The sequence below is a fragment of the Pieris rapae genome, chromosome 15, assembly GCF_905147795.1.
Source record: "Pieris rapae chromosome 15, ilPieRapa1.1, whole genome shotgun sequence".
Lineage (NCBI taxonomy): Eukaryota > Metazoa > Arthropoda > Insecta > Lepidoptera > Pieridae > Pieris > Pieris rapae.
In genome coordinates, this window is record NC_059523.1 from 1,416,247 (window position 1) to 1,439,083 (window position 22,837).

At 32.0% G+C, this 22,837-nt stretch overlaps 1 protein-coding gene across 1 annotated transcript in view; it reads right to left on the minus strand.

Annotated features, from left to right (window-relative positions):
• Positions 1 to 22,367, minus strand: part of LOC111000287 (scavenger receptor class B member 1) — a 74,195-nt gene extending 51,828 nt beyond the window's left edge. The window contains exon 1 of the mRNA XM_045631291.1: positions 22,205 to 22,367. The gene's annotated coding sequence lies outside the window, so the exon portion shown is untranslated. The remainder of the gene's footprint in view (positions 1 to 22,204) is intronic.
• Between the last annotated feature and the right edge of the window lie 470 nt (positions 22,368 to 22,837).

Genomic DNA, 22,837 nt, shown 5'->3' on the forward strand with positions numbered 1-22,837 from the left:
ACGCTGCACAAACTCGTGACGTTTTATCCGTAAAAACACTACCCTCATGCGCCTAAAGAAGTTTCACTTCAAAAACTTCTCTTTATCTGTCTAGGTAAGTTTTTATAACCCTAAATACGATAGAAAGTGTTTTACCACTTAGGTAACGGTTGAGTAAAGATATGTTTAGGTGCAATATTTGCGCGTCGGCTGACATCGCGGTCAAGGTACGCGGATTTCTTTTCCAATACTTATATTCTTATGTTTTCACGAACTATTAATTCATATACAGTCAAAAATGTTTACGACGACGTCGTTTAGAACAACATACCGGTTATATTTACCAAAATCAAAGATTCCGGCTGCATTACTAGAAAACGTCATCGGCTGTTACGACTATCGGTTTTTACGACCAAAGTGAACCGATGTTGTTTTGACTATATATCATTTATTTGATGAAACGGATAACATTAATATAAGTATTATCACATTAGTCTAACAATTTCATTATGTATTTAATTATTTCTCACATAATTATTATATTAACAGTTATTAATACGATGGAACTACACAATACCGACACCGATAATGTAGAATTACGTAATTACGTATTAATAAGGTAATACAAACTTGAGTGAATCTAGATTCAAAAACCCCTAAAATTGTCATACACTCGGCTTGAGATATTATTTCAAATATGCATCGAGAACATATTCAAGAAGTATACAATTTCATGGAGTATTTGATATTTCAGTTTATATTGATTTTTAAGAAACAAAAATTTGTATAAAATTCTCTGAAAATCCCCCAATTAAATACATCCAAAACATTCCAGTATATCATGAGCCCACGGTGAATAGCACACGGTCGTACGGCGAATCGGTAGTTAGTAGGTAAATGCTTGGATTCATTCTTCAGCGTGTTTAGATACTGAAAGCTGAACACTTGCCTATTACATACAGAAATCCGAGGCGAAGGTAGTGCCACTTTTTAATATGATTCCAATTTCATTCCAGTGCTCCGGAAATTGTTTAGGTATTATATCATGTAAATAAAAAAAAAGTTTTGTCTTACTGTCGAACTGTCTTGAGAACAAATGTTTGACAGATCTCGAAACTATATTTTATTTGGCGTCCTAGCTTATGATGTGAGCTATGAAACGCCCGGCCTGCCCCATGGCCCATTTAATAATAATATAAACGCATTTAAGGTTATATTTGCGTTGGTTCGTTCTTTACCGTGTCAAGCATAACAACTTTCGAAATCTAACGATTTTTTTTCAATTTAATGTTTATTATCCAATCATTTAATTTAATATAAGTAATCGTTTGCTTAATGATTGATTCTGCGTAACAACATTGGGTTTTGAAAATCAAGATCCGTCTCCTCCGATATATTTATATACTAGCGGATCCGACAGACGTTGTCCTGTCTACACGTCTTTAATTTCAAAATTTCAATTTTTAATAAGCCATTTTGATGAAAATTATTATTCAAATGTTATGACAATATCTAACGATCCAGCACATGGTCACACACGATATAACACAATGATAACAAAACTTTTTTTAAATTTCGGGACAGACTAAAATTAAAATTCGAATATTATTTAAAATTTGACACTGCGATGGTAGCGCCGTCTGTCGGATCCAATGTAAAACATTCCAAAATCAACAACAACTAATAAATTGAAAATTAATTAAAAAAACATTGTCCAGCGGACAAAATTGCGAATCTAAACCATTCTCAGATCCCCTTGAACACACACAAAAAATTTCGTCTAAATCGGTCCAGTCGTTTAGGAGGAGTTCAGTCACATACACACGCACACAAGAAATATATATATTAAGATATGTAAATAAATATATATATATAATTTGTTTTAATTTTCTATTTATAAATTTTTATATATTATTATTAGTATTACTTCGTAGAAAAATGTGTTAGCCTAGTGGCGTGCGACTCTCATACCTGAGGTCGTACGTTTGATCCCCGGCTGTGCACCAATGGACTTTCTTTCCGATCGGTGAAGGAAAACATTGTGAGGAAACCGACATGTCTTAGACCCAAAAAGTCGACGACGTGTGTCAGGCACTGGAGGCTAATCACCTACTTGCCTATTAGATTTAAAAAAGATAATGAAACAGATTCACAAATCTGAGGCCAAGACCTTATAGTAGTTGTAGCGCCACTGATTTATTATTTATTTACTTACTACGTAGGTAAAAAATATATACCTACTATGTTTGTTATTTTATAGATTATACTGAATATTATATAAGCATGAAATGAAAAGCAAAAAATAGTTTTTATATCCACTTAATCGCAATTATCAAAGCATTTAATCGTATAACATTTATGACATTGACGTATGATTTAGATTACATGTCAAAATCGTATCTCATTTGCATTTAAAATCTTACCAAGGGACTTATTTTCCTTAAGACGCAATACAGTTTCACGAATAGCAATATCAAATGTCTCGAAAAACCGAATACAACCTTTAGCAGCCGGAATACTTTTGTTAACGAGAGAGAAAAAAGAGCGGGGAAAGGTTCTTCTCGTCCGTTCTACGACCTAGAAGCGGCAGTAATTGTAAAAATTTCTCAAAAGAAATTGTTGTGCCAGACGCAGACAATATATTTTTGCGAACGAGCGAACTGTGGAATCGACTCCCGGTGGGGGTGTTCTCTGAGAGATACGACCTCCAACTATTTAAAACGAACGTAGGACTAAAAATGGGTATCTATGGGCTGCGATGACTGACCTTTTTTGGCGTCCCGGTGCTTTTTGCCCCCCTATATACAAAAAAATATTGAATAAACGTTTTAAATTTATTTGCAGGCATTACTTTTAACTTCATTTTTTGTGTCTAAATTATAAATAATAATTTGTTTAGTTTAATTTTCCCCGTATAGAAAAAAACATATATTAGGCTGTCATAAATTAGCGGGTATATCGTGCGTCGGTGCATAAATTTGTAACATTTACGACGATAAATTCGAAACAAGTTTTAATGCGTCATTAATCCAAAGAATAAACACTTGCGCAAATTAGGAATTCGGAACTGAATGATTTAATCAGTTAATTCATCTTAGCTGTTAAATCCCGCGTTGTGGCCTGATTTTTTTCAACACTCCAAGTTAGAAAGTAACGGTCGCTACAAACCAACGAATTTTGTTCGAAACGTTTTGAAATTACGTTGAAACTACTATTTGGAATTTCGAGTACTGCTATGCACCAGTATTTATTCGTACCATACACTCGTATCCATAATATAAAGGAAAACACTTGAACAATATTTTTTCCGGTATTTTTAGCATTAGTAAATACTTCAAGACAACAAATACTTCAGTGGGTAACTGGTGTCCACATAGTGGACAAAAACTGCCTTACAAACGATCACTTCTGGAACGTCGTATTCCGACTCGACAAAAAGCCAAAATAGATTGTTAAACAAAATATATGAAAACAGTCAATTTCGTACATAAATTGATAAGAAGTTATTATTTTTATGTATAGGTTCAATTATTATATGCATATAGACGGGCTATGTTAATGATTCGAAATTATAGGTTGGAAACCTAAAAATATAGACCCAGGCGTAATATAATGCCAATGGCTGAACAATGGTTTAGCTAGTTTTCGTGTTTACAAAGGTTATCGCGTGTATATGGGTGCACAATAGCCATTTGGCCTGGCATACATCTGCATGCAATCAGGCAGATCTGTGGCCGAGATGGCTTGGCGTCTCCCGCCGGGACCAGGAACCACTCCAGAAATATTCTCATGAAGTTTATGGGCGAGTTGGAGCCCGCTGACTACATTTCAACTGACTTTATAGTAGCGTCTTTGTTGTCATGGTTACCGTTTTGTCAGACATCGTAACTATGGCAACCGACACAGTAAAAATAAATCAGTTGCGCTTTATAGGTCGGGCTCATATTTCTATTTCTATTTCAAATAGAGATATATAGATAGTTGATCGGCCTGTACCTGACGCATGCCGGCGACTGTTTTTCGGCTAAATCAAGTCTTTACTCACGATGTTTTCCTTCAACGTTCGAGCGAATGTTGATTGCGCAGATAGAAAGAAAGTCCATTGGTGCACAGCCGGGGATCGAACCTACGACCTCAAAGATGAGAGTCGCACGCTGAAGCCACTAGGCAAACACTGTTCTCTACAGTAAATGACGTTTAATATGACCGTCTGACTTTTGATTACATTTGAGATAAGATTTTCTCACTGACAACCCTAAGTATGTTACATGATGCTTATACAATATTACCTAGTGACATACAGAAGCGTTTCCGGGTGCCATTATATGTATTGCGTTATCTGTGCCGAGTGAGAAGATCTCTTCATAAACCACAGAACAAACTTTACGATATTTATTTTGACACTCGCGTACAACAATAGATTATAAACGAAATAATTAAATTGCGATTAAATAAATGATTAAAGTGGCGGAGAGTTGCCAGTTCTTCTCATCCGTTATACGCCCTTGATTTAAGAACTGGCATCAAATGTAAAATTAAAACCATTTAATATGTACTTCCTAACGGACGTTCATAAGTTTAAGTTGTGTTACTTAATGAATAAATGATTTTAATTTGAGTCTGGCATTGAGAGTGTCTTAGGTATCAGTGGAAATATTAATATTATTGAGCAAGTATCAAGTGTTTACAATTCGTGGAATAAATTGTGTCACTTGCATTTACGTCCTTAGATATTTTTATGTGAGCGAAATTGCGAGAAAAACCAGCAGCGAGGCCATTTCATTTAGACTAGTATATGTTGAATATTATATTTATAGCTGACCTCAAAAATTGTTAAGGTAACTAATAGTCGTGTGTTTAAAGATATAGGGATCTAAAGAGATCTAGTTTAGGGTACAGTCCAGTGGTACAAAATGTGGTAAAATTTTGAGGTATTTAAATTTGATACCTAAATAATATGAAACTTATTTGTTTTTACTTTTGTTTGGCGTATATTTATACTATTTTAAAATTAATGTGAGGTATTAATTAGTCTTATAACTATATTCTTTGATTGCCCAACAGACTTACTTTGTATATGTGGCAATGTTGCCGCCCATATAATGATTTGTATTTTCAAAGAAATCATTCAAAGACACACTTTATCACTGTAGAAAGAGATTTTTTTTAACAGATTATTCATATGCAGAAGGCTCATCTGATGTTAAGCAATTCATGTCCAATGCTAGAGCGTTCGCGATTGCCATGCCGGCCCTTTGCGAACACACTGTTTATTGAAGGACCCTAAGTAGAATTGGTTCTGAACTACAGTGGGCAGTTGGTTCCATGCGGTGGTGCGCGGAAAAATACGCTCAATTGTGGAACAAGACTAGCGACATTTTTTGTATGTTAATACTAATCACTCTGAATTATGTAAAATTACATTACAACAATTACGCGACAAATGACATTTAATCAAATTAATTGCGCCGTTTAACGCAAAAAGTAGCTCTTAGACTATATTTTTTTCTAAAAAACCCGACGACCTAGGCCTTGCAGTGTAATCAGGTAACCTCAATGATTATAATCAATTAGTCATGTTTAATTTTATGTTTTTACTGACATATGATCCCCACTTTATTGCGACGTAATGGCGTAAGATGATTACTGGATTCACAACCCTGGTTGAATGCCGATAATAATTACAGACGAACATCTGAGCCCCATAAATTGTAGCCGTAATATTGATTTACATTTAAGCTCGCATCTTCGCTAGCGGTATTTATGTGTAATCAGCGGGCTCTAGCGAATTCATTCAGTCTAATTAATATTTGAATTAGCCTACCTTTTAAATAGATTTGTATGTTTCTGGTAAAGAGACTGTTAATTGAACTGCAAACTAAATACAAAGCCAAATTTTTATTTCAATTTTTCGTTCTATAAAAACCTTCTTTTGAGTTAAAAGAATACTCGAATGGTCCAGCCTTCGGATTTTTTTATTATTTGCGTTTAATTTTTAAATATAATTGGTAAAATTCTTTGATTGAATTCGTGAGTTTAGCTTTTAGTTTTTAGTTTATTTATGTTTTTTGTATTATTTTAGATAAAGCTTGGTCATTCTGTGATTTTTCCGTGTCACTTGCATTGTGGTTGGTTGATTTCGTAAGTGCAATTTACCCTTAATATTTTTTTTAGTTTTTTTCTTACTAGGGTTTTCTAGACGGGATCGCTTCTCATAATTAACGAAACGTAACCATTATCTAACGAATTAACGATGTGACGATTAAATTAACGAATTAACGAAACGTAATCATCAAATAAAATAATTTTACGATACGTAACCATTAAGTAACGAATTAACGACGTGATGGTTAAATAAACTAATTAACAAAATGTAAACATTAAATAAACGAATCACCAATTGACGATCAAAGTCGGTGCTGAGAAAAAGCAACGATTGAACAAGTTACATACGAATCTTATTTGTAATTGTAAAGTAGATTAAAGTGGTTCTGGTCAAAGTCAGTTCGTTAATGACCTAGATTGAACTAATCGTCTTTTAATATATTCATATAATTCTTAGTATACGGGATAATTATAAGCCTGTTTGTAAACTATAATTGCTAACAGCCCCAGGGTCCCAAGAAAGGAGTCTTCGAAAAAAAATGTTTTTAATTCCGATATATTTTTATATGTTTAATACTGAAAAATCTACTTGGTTGTACAATAAATTATTGATTTACAAAATTGACTGAACTTGTTCATTTTATTTGGAAAATAATTTGGGGCCTCTACTCTTTTGTTGCCCCGAGGCCAGACCTCTAAATCCGGTCCAGTTATTAGAATCGAATTCAACAAAAACAAAGACTTTTAAAATAAAATAATTGAGTTTCTTGTCTTCTTACAGTAGCGTCTAAATTTTCACGATAGCTATAACTTGATTAGGATTTTATTATGCATAATTAATTTGTATCGCATGAATTACGATTAATTAATATTCAAATATTTAATACACAAAGTTATGTTCTTGAAATGTCAAATTGCTAAGCCAAGCATTTTATTTCATACGATTTGTTATTGGCAAAAGACTTGATTACAATATTGGTAATGTTTTTTATATTTATAAGATTACTAGCAGACTCGGCCAAGCGTTGCTGCGGCTAAGGTTTTTATTATATTACATAGTAGTAAACAATTCAAAGGAAACGGTAGGAGAACTTATGTGAAACGTTGGTACTTTTAACACAGCGCCATCTGTTAGAATCTTTATTAATAATGTTTTGTATAACCCGATAACGTATATAATTCATCAATACATTCCAGAGAGTCACGCGTTGAACGTAGCTTTCTTTAGTGAAAATAACAGACGACCATGATTGTGACTGTAATATAAAAAAAACAAAAAATCTAAATATCTTTATTCATATAGGTAAACAAGTCAGTTAAGTACGTCAAAGAATTAAATTAATTGTAAATTTACATTTACTGCCAGTTCTCAAATCAAAGGCGCAGAACGGAAGAAAAGAACTCTCCGCCACTCTAGTCGCCAGGTTTTTTTCTTTTACACAACGTTCGTAAGGAGCTGCAATCATTACACCGTGTTCCATCTGACATCTTGATCAAGAATAATAAAATAAATTAAAAACAAAGATTTGTCCTCTATCAGCAGGAGGCGTGGTGAAATAGGAGCACGCACAATAACTTTAAAACTAGCCAATACACAAAACGACAAATGTTTTTCATATTTCATCTATACATTTCTAAACCAGACAAACCAGATATTTTGTGTGTCTCGTTTTGACGTACAGGGGAATTCCCGCAAAACTTGATGTGATTTTACTATCGTCATATTTATTGAAATGTGTATTTGTCAAAACAAAAAGTTTTCTATACCAATCCATTATCGGCACTGTAGCAATAGAAACTTAATATTAATATTACATAATTTCGGAACCAATTCGACATAGGAAAAAGAAAAAAGCGTAAAAATTCTTAAATGACGGTGCAATATTGCCGCCCATGGACACACGGAATGCGCTCTGGTATTGAGTGTGTCCATTGGCACTTTGCCCTCTGTACTATAAAATAAATAGTTCAACATTTCAAAAATTTATATTTAATCGGTTTTCAATAAGAAATTTCAACAATTCAACACGAACATTACCTGCAAAATACTCCGCAGTGTAGCCCCCTTAATATTCTTCTCAATGATCTGTCTATTGCTTCTCCTACTACGATAACCTCTTCTTTTCTCTAAAATCTAAGAGAAGAATGTCAAATTTTTTTAGCTAAGCAAAGTAATCGCGATATCATCTGATTGCCTTGACAAGGCGGAGAAGCCATTATAAATTTAATCATAAACACCGGTCCGACCGGGATTCGAACGCACCGCATAATAATGGCTTTACTTTGGGCAATTGGCTATAATTCTACGTATCTAATGATTTACGAATTAACAGATCATTGTAAAGTTCGTGAGTGCTAAATAAAATGTCTGCTTTTTTATATGTAAAGGCAGGAGGCTCATCGGATGTTAAGGGATACTACGTGGACATTCTCAATACCAGATAGCTCGCGAATTCGGTGCCGGCCTTTTAAGGATCGGTATGCTCCTTTCATAAAGGTCTCTCAGTCGAATTGGTGCTGTAATACTTCAGTGGGCAGCTTGTTTTACATAGTTGTGACGCGCGATATAACCGCCTTAAAAATCCAATATGTTATTATTATTTAACAGAAATTAATAGAATAAAATAAATGAATAATAAATCTTTATTTATGACAGAAGATGGTCACGAAATTAATCTTTCGATCTCACTACTAGAGGACTCTGTGTTGTTGGTATCAAGATTTCAATTATTCCGTGGTACATGGTACAAAACATTTGGCCTATATGTTAGTGAATAAATGACCGAAATATGAATCGATGTGATCAATGACATCAACCTAATTTCGCCAAATAGCCAATTGTGAATTTCAAATTAGCTGATATTAAAATTGTTTGCTTGTATGAATATATGAAATATTTCAGTGCCTCTACTATAAACTTGAGAGTATCCGTTTCTTTGACAACTTTTATTTCATAGAGAAGTCATGCTGTCTGACAGAGGTTATGGTTTGACAGGAGTGAGTGTTAGCACACGTATAATGTACACGGAGTTCGAAGGAATGACCGTAGGGTTGAGGACGCTAAAGCCAGTAAGGGCAACACTGCTTTTTGACATATATATACATAATAACTGTACATGTACTCATTTAATAAAATTTTAAATTTTTAGATTTTTGGAGAGTCTTTTCACGTTGCTTAATGCTATATGTCCCATGTCCCAAGGTATGTATTGCCACACGACTGTCCAATATAAACTTATAAAATTATAAATAAACATTTATTCACTGGTTAATCTTTGAAATATTTTTATCTCATTTCTATTAAGAAAATTTTGCCCATGGGATTAAATTTTATTGTATTTAGTTGCGTTTTACAATTGCGATATATTTTAGCGAGATCTCTTTGTTAGATGAAGCTAGGGCTAGGCAAAGTCGATGTTTCGGAATAATTAACCAACTCATATTAACACAATTAAAGGCTATGAGAATTTGAGCAACTGCCCATAGTTGGTAATACAGAAGGTAAAAGACACTACGTCACAAAAACTATACACGAAATACGAAAAGTATATACGAAAATCTGGACACAAACCGGTGGAAACAGATTGTCCGCTCCAGATGTTTCCTTTCTGACCACGACTTTCAAATGTGGCCGAGGTCTAATGTAGCTAATTCCCTAACAAAATATATTACTAGACGTTATTGACGTTTAAAAAAATATTATGAGCATGAAGCAAATTGGATTGGAACTGTCCAAAGAGAAACCCCGGTAGACCGAGGCTGAATTGGTGGCATGGAGTTGTCAAGGGCATCGAAACAATGGGGGTTCGAACTTGGATGCAAGAAGCACTAAATAAATTGTAGAAGATACTGTATGTCTTAATTGCATCGGTTTTAGGTCTATTATTGCGTAATGGTAGGCCTGAAGCGTTATAATTCATTACAAGATTGTGGCAACCCTACTGACATTACATAAACTAAATACAGTAACTGGTTCTTGCGACATGGTAACCCACTTGTTTCTGATTTAGTTTAAAACCACTGACAACTATGCAGCTTTATCTTAAACGGGCAAGCCCTTTTATTAAAGAAAAAATTTGGTATTTTTATAATGAAGCGAACTAATTAAAAAATTCACTTCTTATATAGAATAATACATACATACATAAATAAATAACTATATTTGTTAGTAACTAGATGAGACTGGGAACTTATGTAGTAGTACCTACATATGTAGTATCTGTATGAAAACTTAAATGCTTAAAACAGGCCAAAGACACAGAAAACAGACACCTATAAAACACAAATTTCTGCAGGCATCAGGCGTACATGTTTAAGGAACTTTAAACTTTTTCTCATTAACAAAAAACACAATTATATTTTCGTAAAATGCGATATACGTATCATGTTTTCCATTTTATAAATAAAGTGCCGTAAAAAAATTAAACGGAAAAATGAACTGAAGCATGGTTTTTGAAAAACAAATGCACGAGTTAATTATTGAATTTGGAATTCCTAACCAAAGATATTTTAGGTCAATTTTATAAGATTTGTCTTTTACTCTCATTTGCATTGTCTTGTATTAAAAAAAATGTTGCAATATTATATAGATACATAGTTCTAATCAAAAACATCTTGAAATATCTCGTCAAGGCATAATACAAAATATCATCCGTATCACCTCGGCGGACTTTCGACAACTGAGCGATTTCTAAGGAATTTTTTGCCCGCTATGTGGAACCATCTGCCGACTGAAGAATTTTCGAACCAATTTGACTAATGCCCGAACCTAATATTTTATCCACGATCTCAGATTGAAAACAATTTGAAATCAGACCGTGACAGTAGATGGATCTCCTATCTGCATCTCAATAACTAAACCCTACGAAGACAATCCATTTTTGGTGTCGGATAGAATACAATCCCTTCGCTCTTTACACTCATATTTGATAATAATCAATATAAACCAAATAAAGTAAACAAAACGTTCAAATAATATTAAATATACATGTCTATGTTAAAAACATATGAAATAACTTTTTAACTATTTTAAAAACTGATGTAAGTGAAAATGTTAAGGCAGGATATTGGCACAGTTGAACTGTCATGTTCATACAAAGGTCTATCCACTTACACCGATCCGACCTACCATGGATAGTTTGAATCGATGGCTAGTACCATCCGTCGATTGGTTATTGGCACACTTTTATCAATATTCGGATTAAAAAATCAAATCAAATCAATCAAAAATGGATTGAGATAGGTTATTGGGTTTAGGCGAAAGGCTGTAGATTTTTTTGTAATATACAATAATGTATAAGAACTTATGAAGGAAATCTATTGCCTGGAGACTGTTTGTATTGGTATTACATTGAGTGCATTTATTTAAATTATTTATAAATGTTTTATCTAATTTATTATAGAATGTATGGCAATAAATTCAACATTCTCACAATTGTTAGAGCATTGTATATTAACATATCAATAGATATATAGTACCAGTGATCGTGATGTGATTATGAACTTATAAATTAACTTGATAATGTGTTAGTGTATATATATAAATATATGTTATACAATCAAGGCTTAGTAGGTAAATTACCAAAACCGGCGATTAATTACTAACGAAACAGGAATTTGGGGTTGTAGAAGGCGGCCAGTTCTAAAAATTATCAACAAAATAGATGCTCAATATCAATTGACCAATCAATATGGGTCATTTTAAAATCGATGACAGAAAACGTGACGATACATTTTGAATTATTAAAAAAAAGTTTTTGATTAAAGTTTAGAGGTGAAAATATCACATGCTCATAACATTGTAAAGTTCAATATCTACCATCTTTTCCATATATTTTCAGGATTTTATGTGATTAAAACTGAAGTGAGGTGAAAATTAAACAACTCTGTTGCTCTCATAATTAAAATTCATTAATTATCAATCTCATTAATTCATAGTTAAAAAACCAATCATTTTTGGTAACTATTCCTTGATTATAAAGTGTTTAAATTGCGATAATCACTTGTCATCCCATTATAAAGTTTAAAATTTGTATTAATCTTGCTTTTAAAGGTCACATTAATACGATCCTAAAAAATAAATTTTGATACCCGAAAATTAGTTTTTATTAAAAAACTGATTTATTTCAAAAGATATCAAGATTTTAGTGGTGGGAAGAAGAAATCTGTTATAAGCTCATTTGTTTGTCTATCACTCTCTCGTTAGACATAAATACTATTTATAAATAATGAATTATTTAAGCTTATAAGGCAAAGTTATTTTGGGTTAAAAGCTGCTTGTAAAGGAGACATGACTTAGACCTAAATATCGACGCGCGACAGAAGGCTGCTTACAAAGTTGTCTGTAAAAATAATGATTCAGAATGTAAGGCCAAGATCCATAAAGGTTTAAAACGCTAATTGTATCCAATTAAATACTGCTTTTTTTAATTGCAGGCAACCGGGCAGGAGTCTTACCTGGTGTTATGTAATACCGCCGCCCATTGCCCATACATCGGACACTCACATTGCCAAAAGGCTCGTAAGTGCGTTGCCTTTCAAGAATTGGTTCGGAAATACTTGGATAATACAATTATTAAAAATATATCACATAATTTACGTGCTTTAAATTACATAAAAACTTCTTAACGTGTAACTTATCTGATTATTGTTATTTTAACTAAAGGCGACCGTTTAGCCTATGATTTATTATGAATATATTAAGTTTTATATATATTTATGATGAAATATGTATACATTTATAACTTACAAGAGTGGTCATTTTAATTAAAAAAACATATTTTTAAATATAGAAAAAGGTTCATAGTTCATCACAGAGATGGCGTTTTAAGAATTCAATGGAGTACATTTTTGTCAACTGAATTTTTGATATTAATTATTTCCAATAATTTCTTTTTTGTGTACCGCTTTATTAGTTTTTATTTTATAGCTTGAACGGTATACAATTAATTTAAACTTGCAGATATTAATCTGGTTTTGTATCTATTTTTATCAAGAAGTTATTAATCTTTTGACAGTTATCAATGTAGCTGTCAGAGGTATAGAGAAGAAAATTTATCGACACATAATTTATAAAAAAGATTATCTATATTTTAATACATAAATACAAGTTATAGATATTTGTAGATATAATGCCGTTAATCCTTCTTATATTACAGTATACGTTGGTACATATTTAACTATATTTTTATATAAAAAATGAACAATATGTATCTACTTCTATCATCACGCTTTTTTCCGAAGGGAATGGTTTTAGCACGGATCTCTACTTGCTTCGGTCCTGACATACATCTCTCGCTTCATCCACCATCATGACATTCACCATGCTCATCGGTTATGGGTACTTTTAACTGGTCCCCCTGGGTTTGGTACCTACGACAAAGCCTAATGAACCCCATTTTACCCTCCACAATTGATTTCGAACGACATTTTGGGTAAAAGCTTGAAAGGTTCCGTTCATTGACCCTAAAATTAAATTTTAGATAATTCTTCTTTATACAACTTTGTGACATAAAAAATCTATACTTGCTTTCACAATACATGGTTATTGGGAAGCCCGACTCAAATTAATTGTCCATTTTATTTGGTATATATTAGAAGCCACGCTGTTGCTACCCCGAGGCAGCGAGACAAGATCGCATTCGATCAAAGATTCGCGAGATCCGCCTTCTTTCTGATATGTCGTCGACTTTTGAATTTGTGGTTTCTTACGATTGCCTTTACCATACGAGCGAGTATTAGATACGCACATAGTCCATTGGTGCACAGCGATCGTACCTACTACCTCAGTAACTTGTACACTGAAACTACTAGGCCAACACTGCTTACCGAATATTTTTTTATACGTTAAGTATTAAGATCTGTTATGAAGGCAATACTGTATATAAATAAAATGTCGGCAATATTGAATGACCGAGAAAATACTCCAACCAATCGGGTCGTTTTCGAGAACATGTAGCCTTCTTCTTATTTTGTGTCAATATCTGAATTAAATTATGGAAAAAACTGGATATAATTAATAATTACCGGAACATAAGTAAACGGTGCGTAACAAAATAAAAAGGGCACTGGCTTTCGTCGACTTGTGAATACTGCGATTAATAAAATGATATAATAATATTACTTAATCGATACTTTCAACTTCTTATGTTTTACAACAACGCATTGTATTGACAATTAGTATTTAGCCTCTCCCATTTGCTATAAAAAAAATTCAAAGTGTTAAGGGTAATATTTAAAAACGGGACGGGTATTATAACTTCCCCGTGTCAAAATCCAATACATTTTGATTTACGGGATCTACAGTTAGCGCTAAGTCGTGCGGGCGATGGCTGGCCATGCGTCATACTCGTGAATGGGTGCTACTTGTGGTGACTGGTTGTACTTGAATTCGCGTATGCGGTGATGTTAGTTATTTCGACTATGTATTTTTTCCACGAGAATGTAAGTGGGTGCTCCTATTGAGAGGATATATTATAGAGGATCTTTGACAATCTGAGACAATCTTTGTTTTTAATTCATATTATTAATATTTATTACTTAAGATGTCATGTGGAACATGGTGTAACGTTTGCAGCTTCTTACAAACTTGGCGAATAAAAAGAGTGGGGGAGAGTTTATTGCCAGTTCTTGTCTTCCGTTCTACGCCCTTGATTTGAGAACTGGCAGTAAATGTAAAATTAGACGAAGTCAATGTATTTTTTTTCATAAGCGTACATTGTGATATGGGATTTCGTCATACGGGAGAAATACCTCTCACGATGTTTTCATTCTTAATCTTACCAAGACATTTGAAATAAGTATAGTTAACGTTGTGTTATTTCATAATAAAGATTAAACTGCGTATAAAATGCATACCCTAAAATTAATTGTACCATACGCTAGTTTATTGCTGGGCTAAAACTTTCCTTTACCGAGGTGTACTACATAATATGAAGGTTGCGATTATTATTATCGCATAATTGGAATTTTAAAAAAAACTTCAAGTATGCTATAAGGAAAGTGCAATGTCTGCAGATAAGTTGAATGTCCCTTCATTTTAAAATCACTGTTTATTGGCTCTTCCAATCAACACGAAAAGGTATATTATTATCTTAGATTGCGCTTAGATCTCTTTAACCCGGCTCTACCACAAAACGCGTTCGTAATTAATGCCTTGCCAGTTGCCATATTTCGAGAAATAAAATGAAGGAGTAACGACGAGCTTTAAGATAAGAATTACAAGCGACGTTAAGCGCGAATTATGGCACATAATTAGAAATTCAACCGTTCTTTTAATTTGAGCCTCCTGCCCGTTTGCCCCCTGTACTATAAAAAAAAATCTACGCTTCTTCTTATTCTTCTTAATCTTGGCGCTCAACGGCATAGTGCTTAAAATACTTCTTGTCGCCTACCACCATTGGAACCAGCTGCCATTCCTGATATCTCTAAACCGTCACGACTAACCTTCAAGGATACAGCGCACCACCTTAAGTGTGGCAGATGTTCATGTGCTGCTTGTCTGTCTCCTGTCTCATAAAAAAATGACTAAGACCTTTTGAATTAATCCCTGGACTATCGCATCATACGTTTTAAAACATAACCTTTGTCCAAAATTAAATAATTTATCGTTAATCTGTTTTTAGTATTTCGTGTTGAGTTTTTATATACTAATTTTGTTTAGCATTTAAAAAAAATGGCGTTCTTAAAAAACACGTTTTATTCTTATTCTGCGAAATTAAGCCGTTGACTAGTTTTTAATTGACATCATAAAATTTAAGATAACGTTTAATATATGTCATGGTTGTTCAAAAACCAACGTCATATCATATAATGTTTTATAAAAAAGATTTATAATACGCATATACACAGCAATATACCTTTTTTATTTTTTTATAGTCGAGGTGGAAATGCATTTGCGCATCCCCTGCCCTATAAAGTTGAAGGGGTATGTGAGACTCGACCCACACTTTGGTATTCAGAGACAAAGACGCGTTACAGGGGCTCCGGGTCACTGTCGCATTCTACGAGGACCTCAACACAGAATCCTTCGGTGCAGTATACACTACATAGGAGGTAGGAGATGGGCATATCTTCTCCTAGCAATAGAATACCCACAACCTTAGGCTTCTCTTATGTAATTTATTTTGTAATAAGATACCTTTACCCTAACTTTACCATTGGGACCTAGGGCTAGGTTATTTTATTTTATGTCTGCTCTCCAACATCATACATGTTATAAGAAGGACAATCAGATTTAGCCATAAATGATGTAGAAAGGATACATGTCAAAATAACATTAGATGGCGCAGCGCTAATTAGATCAAATTAACTTCTTAACACAACTCACGAGAGAACAGTTTGTATTGGACAAGTTGCATGCCTCCCCCAAACCAGGAATAAAAATTGTAAATACATAATCAAAGATGAAAATTGTCACTGAGTCATTTTTCATAATTATATACTATATTTATATACTTTTTCAGGTTATGAAGATTACAGCTTTAACATAGCTAGAATAAATTTAAGGTTGGTACGTCATTGAGTTTCTTGACGTTATCTATGGACATATTATACATATGTCAAGTGTCAATGTAAAATCGCCTAACGTCATCAAATGACGCATCGCGTAAATGTAACATTTAATAAATTGTAGAGATGTATAAATTTTATTTAATACATCGCGTCATACAGTTATATATTTTTAAATATTGAAAGATTTTTATTAAAATGTTGAATTTAAAAGGAATTGAAGATTGACAATGTGAATTGACACGATAGGTCATATATTATATTTATTTACTAATTCTTGGAGTTGCAATGCTGATGAAAAGCAGGTTTTTATTATGTATTGTTATTTCCGTCGCTGGAAAGCTCCGATAATATACGCGTTCGATCGCTGCTAAATAAGCTGTAATGGGCTGTATATATCTATATTAAATGAACAATGTATTCAAGGTATTTAATTAGTTAAGGATGCCTTAACAGTAGTGTAAAGTCAAAAACTAAATTTAAGTATATGAAAATATGTCAACACGAATTGTCATTTTCATACAAAATATGTTTTGGACTTTCTATAATATGTACACTGATACCTTGACTAACGTCCCAGACAACGTAATACATTTAAAAAAGTTACAGAGGAAATGGACTGTTTCACCTTGCCCGCGTTTGTGATGAAAAAAGATTATATTTGAAGTTGCCCAGTGGGAAGAAAAAGAGAAGACACGGGGAAGATTTGGAAATTGCGACGAGGATGAGAGACGAGTGGAAGAATTTGAAGGAGGCCTTCACTCCTTTGGAGATCATGTAACGTGTAAACATAACATGACTTAAAGTAGTCTAATTTAGTACTCCAATAAAGGCTATTTTTATTATAATTTCTTGAGCATCGTCTGTGTCAAGTCAAATTCTATTCAATTTTGGAAGCACTTTTGAATTGTCATTTTGTCAATTGTCATCTGAGAATTTATCTTATTTCGGTATTTATCAAAAACGTATCATGGATTGATAGTATCATCAATAATGATTAAAAACAGGAACTCGTTACATTACACTCTATAAGGAAAAATGATGACACTTCCCTTGTAAAAATGTCAAGAAGATGTGTATTTTTTGCAATTTTAAAAATTAAAAACGTGACATTTAAAATATTTCCGCAGAATAAATTTTACTTTTGATAACATCACTTTGTTATGATAATTTTTAAATTACGCAGATAACAATGCAAAATGAAAATATTTTTAAATTAATACACTTTTTTAACGTTATGCAGTTATTATTTTTACACCTTTGCCAAACAAATTGTTTTACAAAGATACCATTATTTTTTGTGTAATTTTTTTTAAATTTGAAAATAGACTGATTTGGAGGTGTCTTTACTAAACAAAGAGTTCGCAGTAATTCTCTTTACCGTAAAAATACTTACTAATCATTTTATGTATAATTTTTTTTTAATAAATTGAAAGGATGTCGACGTCGATATGCTTTTAGTAAACAAATATTTCCGTTTCGTGAAACATTAGCTGTCGTAAATACTATTCACGATGTTAAGGTTATAGGCTTATTATGAGTTAAATAGTTGTTTCACTATTTACAAAGGCAAAAACGATTTGTCTTTTCCCACGTTAACAATAGTTTAAATTGCTGTAAATTCATCAAAGCCATGCTCATAACATTACAACATATTAAGCATGTTTGCGATTATCGCGTTTTATGACATTTTTATAAAAAGTCTCGTGTTTATTTTTTCCAAAGAGGCTTTTATGTTTATGTTTACTGATTTGTCTCGTGGCAAGAGGTAGCACTATCTTTCTTGCTTGAGAATACGAGCCCCGATGCAAAATAGTTCGTCTCGTGTGAAATTTTATCTGTGAGATTTTTTCTAACTTTACTATTTTTGTATATCTATATAAAATATTAAGCTGTTCTACTACATGTCGCATTACTTATGCCATTTTTTAATTATGAACCAATAAACTATTTTCTCTTCTTAAATTCATACATATCCTGTTTTAAATTACATAGTTCGAATATAGTTAGTCTATCCGTAGTTAGGTAAATAAGATGATTCCTTCTTTGTACAATTATGTTGCATAATTTAAATTTGTAAAAGTAATTCTGTGTCTCATTTGTCATGTGAGAGTTCCTCAGACTGTGGTTTACTTTTTATTAAGGGTTCTTCATTATTTTACCAATAACTTTCTATATTTTATGCATTGCACTACTTACTATACTAGACGAACTATTTTGCATCTGAACTCGTATAACAGTAGAAAAGAGTGTCTTTCCCCTTAATAGAGACTTTAAGTAGTGTTATTAGCCACTTTCTTATGTTAAAAATGCTTTCCAGTTAAACTGTTTAGTTTATATTACTTATTAGTCTGAAGTTAGGTTTGTTCCATCCATGTTCATTGCAGAAACAATATAAAAAAAAACCTTTCAACGTTCGAGTCAGTCTGAATATTATTAATTTATCAATTAGGTAGTTTCATGGTCGAGTGAACATTCCTTTCAATGCGAACCGAAGTGATAAACAACGATAAAAGTCCGAAAATGCTAATATATATGTAGATCAGCGGTACTTTTAATAATCAGGTTGAAGGCTCGTAAGGTGAAGGGAAATTTAGTGATAAGAATACCTTGGATCAAAAAATCTTATTAAGAATCAGTCTGAGACCAAATGTTATAGTGTAATAGATTTTATGTATTTATTTATTAACACTTCGTTACATTACAATATAAAAATTAAACATAGTAAAGGAGAGCAACTGGCGGCCTCATCGCTTTCGAGCGATCTCTTCCAGGCAACCACTGTTAGTAAAGATAAAAAATATATAAAATCACATAAGGTAGGCAAGTAGTGCAAAAATACATATAACATATAGTTATTAAAAGGAAACTTAACAGGAACAAAAAAAACAATATTAACTGATTTGATACCTTAAACGTAAATTAGTTAATAAAGCTTTGTATAAATTTGCCGATTATTTTAATCAATTATTTAATGATTTGGATATACTCCAGTTCAAACAATTTGTATGACTTAATTGGAGATGAAGAGTGGCGGAGAGTTTTTTGCCTGTTGTTCTTTCCGGTTTACGCCCTCGACTTACGAACTGATAGTAATTGTGAATTTTGAATTAATTTAACATCTCTTCTCAGACGTGTACTTGTACTATAATGAATGAAGTTATTTTAGTTTGAGTATATGTAACTTAAATGTGTTTTTTAACTTACCCTAAATGTTTAGTATGTACAACAACATGGCACGGCTTGTTATGCTACTTGCAAAGACTGTCCGCGTTTTCGGACTGAAAACCTAAGCACTAAAAAAACTATTTTTTTTTATTTTTCCAATGTTTCTCTCCATACAAATCTTTCAAAATATATACGATGTTTCCATCACCGTTCGAGCGAATCTAGCTAAGTGGGCTAAGTGTGCGGGAATCGAACCTGCCACTAGGCTAACACTGCCCTATAAAAAGATATTAATAATTATACACATATATAAATTAATTTATAATTATATATCATGTAATTAAAAGAGACACAATCCTGAAACAAAACAAAAATTTCAAAAGGTTTGACAATTCTCGATTTGGTGTTATAGTAAAAAACCGTTAATGGTTTATGTTATTTATTTGCGAGAAATGTCAATAAACCGGTAATATAAAAAATAATATATACATAAGGCTGTCATATAAAAGTGTTATTGGTCCGAATTTTTGTATATATGACAGCCTTCCCGACGCATATCTTATGAAATACAACGCAACCTCGTTTTGGGTATTATATTATTTATTTCTTAAAGTACACCACATCGTATATATTTAATGTATTTGTTATAATCTAATAGACATAATAATTACGGTGAACATAAAATTTAAAAAAAAATTTTACACTTCCAACTACAAATTTTAGTTTTACTAGTAATTTCCTATTTAATAATACTATTTCTTATCTTATTCAATTCAAGAAAAGTTTAAAAAAAGCGATATTATGATCGCTAACAAACTAAATAATTCAGTCGTTCAGATGCTTTGAAGTATTCTTAGTAATTAACGAGGGAAACTAATTCTTTTAAGGAAATATATTATTTATTTCACATCAAATAACACAGTAAAAGTTAACATAAATTATTAACTTATTAATTAGAAAAAAATTTCTTCGATTTATTTATTTATTTTTAGTTTAGCAGCAGGGGGCAGCTAGTATCAATCTAAATCTACTTCAACATACACCAATTTCATTAAGGTCCAGCCGTTAATTTACACATATAAGATTTATACACATTAATTGTTATATGTAATAAATGAGAAAATAGGTATTTACAAGCGACCTATAGGGGAAATAAGTGCGTTTAAATATATGATAGAATGGAAACTATGTAATAGTTAGATTATATAGATGATAACTAATATTATGCTATTTAGAAAGAAGATATCATTAAGCATAAAAACATAGGTCTGTTAATCGAACTGGTTTTTCATTGCATCTAAATAATATTGGAAATCAGTTTATAAAATATCGTGATAAGGCCAATCAACCCGAACCCGATACCATAATTGCTATGAGACGGTTTTTAACGTTTTTTTTTCAAATTCCATTGTTATTAACAAATCATAACTTATTCATTTAAAAAAATATCATTTATGATTTAATATGCTAAAACTAGGTTAAGCTTAAATAACCTTAAAGTATGTGGAACGTCATCAGACATAGTTCGTCTTATACTATGTTATTATATTTTAAAAGAAATATTGAAATGTACAACAAATTAGACAACATAAGTCCTATACAAATTAAACATATTAATATATTTTATAGTGTTATTATTATTATTTTTAATTAATTTTATATATTACTTGTATGTCGAGTAAAATGTTAAAGCATGTACATTATATTCTAAACATAACTGTTTAAATAAATTATCAATCATTGTATAGAAATGAAGTTATATTTCATAAGTAATTGATGAATAAAATAATATCGCTTTTATCAAAATTTTAATTTCAATTACCCGTATTTATTTTTGTATGTTTAGGCCAATAGTTTAGTAATGATAGTAAAGGAATCGTAATAATCTTTGAAATGAAGCCGGCCATGAACAATCTTTCGCCAGAGCTGTTATTCCTTACTGACATAAGGTATTTATTTTTGTTGCTCGTTTATTGAATAATAATTATTTCACAAGCGATTAGCGTTTTCTCCTTCACAGGAAACTGATTCAAGGTTTAATTATAATTACATAATGATTCTCAATTTTGTTGTTATTGATATAATACGCTGGGTAAACTGCATTCATATGCTACGGAATATATACACTATGTACTACCCTCAAAGTAATATTTATTTAAAATGTAAATAATAAATCTTTTTTAAAAATAATTTAAAATAAACGATATGTAAATTAAAATTTATCGTTGTTAATTTAATTAATTTTATAGTTATCAAATACGTATTGTTTTTTAAAAGTAATTAAATATGTAATTATGATTACCAAAATATTTTGTTATGAATATTCATATTGAACTTTAAACTTTAAAAAAATGCAACGCAGCCTCCGTTCATAAGATCACTTTCAACCGACCCACTGACACAGATCCCCAGTGAAAGCTAAATAAAAAATGACATAACAAACCTCAAACTTTTTGTATTTAAAAATGCACAACACAACACATTTCACACTGGCCACTAAAAAAAAAATAACTGTCACTGTCGCGTGAAAACTGAAATTCGCGGTTTTTTTTCGAACGCGCCAAGAAGCGTGGTTACGTTGCGGGCTTGTTCGCCCGACTGCTTGCCCTCACTGAAGCAACGTAATGACATTATCATTATTGTCTTCGGAAAATCTATCCGCGGAAATTACTATTAAATATTCAATATTTTTTTTATGTTAACGTCTATTGTTATTAATTATATTGACGTGTTTTCGTTGATTCGTCGTTCCTGGATAACCAGCGTGACCGGTAAATTAGTTTCAATTTGTCAAATAAGCTTTTATTGTTTTTATATTTTGTCACATTTATATTTACAAATCTAATTAGTTACTGTCAATTTTATTTGCCTTTAGTTCACAAGTTAAACAGGTACATATCCTGGTATTAGTTCCCTGCGTACAAACCAAGCAAAACAATTACTTTATAGTGTAATTCTTGATTGTATAATTGTCTTGTTATTTCAAAGATTTTGCGTAATATATATATATTTATACAATTTAGAGTATATTATACATTCAAGTTTTCAAACATATGTGAGCCGAATTACAACTATC